Raw genomic sequence first — 6,650 nt, 5'->3', positions numbered from 1 at the left:
GGCCTCTACGTCAACTCCATGGCCTCTTCGGTGATGTGTGACTAGTTTACTTTAGACCTTCGGGTCCATAGTTATTAGCTAGATGGCTTCTTCTCTCTCTTTGGATCTCAATACAAAGTTCTCCTCGATTCTCTTGGAGATCTATTCGATGTAATCTTCTTTTGCGGCGTGTTTGTCGAGATCCGATGAATTGTGGGTTTATGATCAAGTTTATCGATGAACAATATTTGAATCTTCTCTGAATTCTTTTATGTATGATTGGTTTATCTTTGCAAGTCTCTTTGAATTATCAGTTTGGTTTGGCCTACTATATTGATCTTTCTTGCAATGGGAGAAGTGCTTAGCTTTGGGTTCAATCTTGCAGTGCTCGATCCCAGTGACAGAAAGGGAAACGACATGTATTGTACTGTTTCCATCAAGGATAAAAAGATGGGGTTTATATCATATTGCATGAGTTTATCCATCTACATCATGTCATCTTACTTAAAGCATTACTCTGTTCTTATGAACTTAATACTCTAGATGCATGCTGGATAGCGGTCGATGTGTGGAGTAATAGTAGTAGATGCAGAATCGTTTCGGTCTACTTGTCACGGACGTGATGCCTATATACATGATCATACCTAGATATTCTCATAACTATGCTCAATTATATCAATTGCTCGACAGTAATTCGTTTACCCACCGTAATACTTATGCTCTTGAGAGAAGCCACTAGTGAAACCTATGGCCCCCTGGTCTATCTTCCATCATATTAATCTTCCAACACTTAGCTATTTCTATTGCCGTTTATTTTACTTTGCATCTTTATTTCTCTTTATCATAAAAATACCAAAAATATTATCTTATCATATCTATCAGATCTCACTCTCGTAAGTGACTGTCGGTGTACAAAAAGAGGGGTACACTTTTTGTACCCCTATAACTGTGCACGGGCAGTCTGAGCCACGGGCACCACCACACTAAGCAAGGCAAGGGAGGTGAGCCAAGGTAAGGCCGAAGCTCAGGAGAAGCAGAACGACGCCAAGACCAAGACCACAAAGAGCAAAGGGGACGAAGCGGACCCCCTGGCAAGATCCTTGCCGGGATGCGGTTTTAGCAAACCCGGCAAGACCCTTGCCGTGGCAGCTCGCCTCACACCTACGGAGTGAGTCACCCTTGAGTCCACTGCCCCCATGGGGCAAGGATTCGGGAGACATCCCCGTGGTGGCATGCAGATATTTGTGAAGGCATTCAAGATCAGATACACCCTTTAGAAGATGATGATCCTTGGCGGGATCCCAGCCAAAGAGGACCACAAGGCCCCCGGCAAGAGCCTTGCCGGGGATGACAGCAGGCGCCACGGCAAGGCCCTTGCCAAGAACACCCGTAGGGCCACCATCAGGCCCACACCAGTCAAACCTCCACCGCCGTTCGCATGCGGCTACCGACCCAACCAGCTGGGCAGGCACCTGCGTGGCGGCATGCAGATCTTCGTGGAGACCTACCACTGCGCCACCTCAGCTGCCTACCTGCCTACATGGCACCGCGGGCGCCGCTGGCCTGGGCGCGTGTCAACACGAGAGGGAGCGGCGAAGGACGAGACAGGGCTCTCCCCCGTCACCGATAAAGCAAGGACACATGGGCAAGACGCATTAAATGCGCCTTGTCATGTAATGCGAGGGATAACCTCGCATCACTGTTCCCTTTCCACCTCCTGTGTGCCACTGTGGCTACCCCTTTTCCTATAAAAGGAGGCTCGAGGCAACCAGGAGAGGGATTCGGCTTTTTGGAGCTCCTCACGCCCCATAGCTAGCTCAGGAACATAGATATAAAATCCACCAAAGCAGGAGTAGGGTTTTACGCATCCTCGTGGCCCGAACCTGGATAAACGAACCGTATGCTATCTGTTTGATCCGCTCTTCCCACGACCCCGCGCCCCGCAACTGTAGTAGGGATTCTTGTGATCCCATAGGTGTCGTTCCCACCGACATCTTTGGCGCGCCAGGTAGGGGGGCACAGTTGTGAGAATCGGCTTTAGAAGTTAGTTCGACGCTTCTTCATCGTCATGGCACCCAAGAAGAAGACGATGGTGGCGGTTGGCCCGTCGGAAGCCGGACATCCCGTCCCGACGCGGGCGAGCAGCGGACTGGTCGCAGAAAGGACCCGGGGCGCTGTTCGCGAACACCAACAGCGTCCCAGCAGCCGGAGTTTGGGAGGCGGCGATGTTCGTGCGCCTGGCAACGGGCCGCACGCCGCCAAATCGAAAGACGGAGCCAGGCCCTCCGCGGGTGGCGCGGGGCCTTCCAAGATTGCTGCCACCCCGCCCGAAGGCGATGCGAGGGCCTCCAAGACTCCCACGCCGGCGCCGACGGCGCACTCCTCTCAAGCGGCGCGCGACGAACGGCGTAATCACGCCGAAGACCCCGGGCATCGCCGTGGGAAGAGCCCCGAGCGCCACTCCCGGGAGGTAGAAGACCTGCCCGCTCGCCGAGGCGCTGGTGAAGATGGCATGCGACAGGGGTCGTGATAGAGCTCCTTATGACATGGTTAGAAGTCGAAGTGCGTCGCGATCCGTGCAGGTTTCGCTGCCACCAATGCCAGCAGAAGCCCTGGCGCGCGCAGTTGCTCCTCGATTTTCCTCCCACTACGGGGAAACTCGATGAATGGAGAGCCACTATCCGAAGCCTTGTTGCGGTGGCCAACAAAGACGAACCGAGTCCGATGGAGCCCCCGGGTCGACGCTTCAACGGAGTCCCACGCACCAGTGGCAGGAAAGTCGGCGGCGCCGCGACCATGGTGCAGTCGCCACCTCCTCGCCCGGTACCGCGGACGCCAGCCCGTCGCAACATTACGGGTGACGAAATCTCCATAGCATCGTCCGACCCACGGACCCACTGTGACCAGCGCCAAGTCCTTCGGGAACGAGAACATGAAGACGCTCGAACCACTATCGAGCGCTGGCACGGAGCGCGCCACCAGTCAGACAGGCGAGCAGGGCCTGCTGTGAACCACCCGGCACCGGAGAGCCCTGGAGGCCTACCTTACGAGGTAGGCTGTCCGGCTTTTACCCGTGAGCTGCGGAAGTTCCAGTGGCCCACTCACCGCACCTTCAAACCTGACGTGGCCGAAAAGTACAGCGGCAAGACCCACCCGTCCGAGTTCCTCAGCATCTACACCATTGCGATGCAGGCTGCCGGAGCCCGCGACGATAAGGTGCTTGCGAATTACTTCCCGTTGGCTCTTAAACCCAACGCCATGTCATGGTTGATGCACTTGCCGGTAGACTCTATTTGCTCCTAGTCGGATTTGTGCCATGAGTTTGTGGGCGCCTTTACTGGAGGCCACAAAGCCCATGGCCAAGCGAGCGACCTGCACGTATTCCTCAGAAGGGAGGCGAGAGTCTCCGCAAGTATATACAGAGGTTCAGCCGGATACAGTACAATATCCCTGATGTTCACCCTGCCGCCATCATCAGCGCGTTCCATCAGAACGTGCGTAACCACAAGATGCACGAAGAGCTGGCAATGAACAAGGTGAAAGATGTAGCAGAACTCTATGTTCTTGCTGACAGATGTGCCCGGGCTGAAGAGGGAAGGAAGTACCCCGGCAAAGACGCCGGCGTGGAAACCGACTCCTTAGATGAAGATACTGCCGCCCCGGTGAAGAAGGGTCGGCGGCGCAATAGGAAGCGCAAAGGTAAAGTTGTGCTTGCCGTCGAGGGATCTGATGACACCGGCTCCACCAAGAAAACCAAGGCAGATGACCCCCGGCAAGGAAATTGCCGGATGTGTCGCCTGCCGGGCCTTGGCGGTTGCCGACACTACTAGAAAAAGGGCTATAGATGGGATTGACACTAATGGCGCACCAGACAAGCGGTGCGCCATTAGTATATACTAATGGCGCACCACCTTCTGATACGCCATTAGAGCTGAAACTACTAATGGCGCACCTGGCCCAGGGTGCGCCATTAGTATCAATTTTTTTTTGAACTAGTGCGCCTGTCCAAACATACTAATGGCGCATCCAGACATAGTGCGCCATTACTAGTTGTAACTAGTAATGGCGCACCTGTCGCAAAGTGCGCCACTAATGTTGTTTTTTTTATTATATTTTTTATTTCTTTTTTTGCAAAACTACTAATGGCGCACTGTCCGACCATGCGCCATTACTAGTTTAAACTAGTAATGGAAACTAGTAATGGAACAGTGCGCCATTAGTATGTTTTTTTTTGCAAAACTACTAATGGCGCACCACCAGAAGGTGCGCCATTAGTAACCTGGATTACTAATGGCGCATTTAGAGTTGGTGCGCCATTAGTAAGTGGGCAGCAACAAGATATTTTGGACAGCCTCTCCTACCCACACTCACTTTCTCCCCACTTCATTCTCTCCACATCCTCCTTGTCTCGGGTGCCTCCTCTTTTTCACTTCATTTCCACCATAGATTCATTCAATTTAAGTGGTTAAATTACCTTGTTTTGATAGGTAAGTAAGGGGGGAAGCTATATTTATGTTGTTCTCCCTACAACAATGTGCACATGCACTTTTTATGGCCTAGCTAGATCTATGTATGTTCGTGGTGTTGCATATGTTTGTGGTGTTGCATATGTGTTTGTGTTTGGAGGTGTACCGGTATTTGAAATGCGATAGTTGCCAATATTTTGCCGGAATGTTGATTCATTTCCGTTTCGGCGAGAATTTTGGCATTAAGCATTCTTTTTGGTCCTATTTTTAGGGAAAGTCATGCCAAATTTTTTCTTGGTTCTAAAATATCGTTTTGCTCTACCCCGCAGGCGACCATGGTCCGCACGATGACCGAAGGCATCATGAATAGGTTTTTGAGGTCCGCGAAGGCCGAGATGCTTCAAAAGAACGAGATGGAGATAAGATGTCTGTGTCGAAGATGCAAGCTGAAGAGCCTTATTGCGGACCCGAAATCCGGGCAGGTGCGGGACCACCTGCTCTTGCGTGGTTTCATGGATGGCTATCGGTGGCAAGGTGATGAAGATGACTACGAAGTCGTCCATGGGGGCCGGGCAAGAAATGAGGAAGGGCAGCAAGACAACCACCGCGGCTTGGGCGGGCGAGAAGACGAAGAATCCCCAGGAGATGATCACGACAGTGATGCTATACACAGTCATCATGTAGAAGATGCAGGACATGATGATGAGGAAGATGCCGGAGCAGACGACGGGCATGATCATGAAGATGATGATGCCGGCGGAGCAGACGATGCTGGACCATCGATGGGCTGGGTGCAGCACCCTCATATTCAAGAGTTGCTTCTCAAGCAGACGGATAACGCAAGAGCTGCCGCCCGAGAGAAAGCCAAGATGGATCAACTTGAGTTAGACGCAGTTACTCCATTGTATGAAGGATGCAGGCCCGAGGATACCCGCCTGAAAGTAACGCTCATGGCTCTGGAGATGAAGGTAAAACACAAAATGACCGACGCATGCTTCGACGAGAACATGTCATTCTGGCACGAACGTCTTCCCAAGGGGAACAAGTGCCCGACCAGTTTGGAGGAGGCGAAGAAAATCGTGTGTCCTCTGGATTTACCGCACGTGAAATACCATGTGTGCATGAACAATTGCATCATTTATCGGGACGAGCACGCGGAGTCTACCATATGTCCGGTGTGCGGCGTCACTCGATACAAGAAGAGGAAGAAAGCTCCTCAAAAAGTGGTGTGGTACTTTACGATCACTCCTCGTCTGCAGCGGTATTTCGCGGACCCTAAGGTAGCAAAGCTCCTGCGTTGGCACGCAGATAGGGAGGAGAAGAAGCGAGAAGATGACGCAAATGATCCGGAGATAGATAAAAAAGACAAGATGCTGAGTCACCCTAAGGATGCGAGCCAGTGGCAAGCGTTGAACTTCGAAGACCCAGAATTTGGGAACGATCCAAGGAACATCATGCTGGGTGCGAGCACCGATGGAGTCAATCCGTTTGGCAGCCAGAGCAGCACACATAGCACCTGGCCTGTGTTTGTGTGGATGTACAACCTTCCCCCCTGGTTGTGCATGAAGAGGAAGTACATTCACATGAGTATGCTAATTGAAGGACCGAAACAACCAGGGAACGACATCAATCTGTATCTGGGGCTGCTGAAAGAGGAGCTTGACACGCTGTGGAAAACGCCAGCCAATACGTGGGACGCCGCAGAGAAAGAATATTTCCCTATGAGAGCCGCGCTGCTCATGACGGTGCACGACTATCTCGGTTACGGATATGTCGCGGGGCAGGTGGTCCACGGATTTTCTGGATGCGTCAGGTGCATGGATGACACAACGTATCGCCAGCTAGATAGAGATCCCGGGTCTTTGAAAACCGTGTTCATGGGACATCGAAGGTGGCTTCGCGACGATGACCCGTGGAGAAAATGCAAGGATCTGTTCGATGGTGAAACCGAACCCCGAGGACGCCCGCGTGCGAGGAGCGGCGAGGAAATAGACGAGCTGTTGAAAAATTAGAAAGACTGCCCACTGCCGGGAAAGAAGCAAAAGGCGCCAGAGCCGGGAAAGAAGCGAAAGGCGCCAGAGCCGCTGCTGAAGGTATGGAAAACGAGGTCTGTTTTCTGGGACTTTCCGTACTGGAAGATCCACCGTGTGCCTCACAGCCTTGATGTAATGCATATCACGAAGAACGTGTGCGAGAGTCTGCTCG

This window comes from Triticum dicoccoides, chromosome 2A (genome assembly GCF_002162155.2).
Source record: "Triticum dicoccoides isolate Atlit2015 ecotype Zavitan chromosome 2A, WEW_v2.0, whole genome shotgun sequence".
Taxonomy (NCBI): domain Eukaryota; kingdom Viridiplantae; phylum Streptophyta; class Magnoliopsida; order Poales; family Poaceae; genus Triticum; species Triticum dicoccoides.
Note: the sequence above shows the minus strand (reverse complement) of the source record.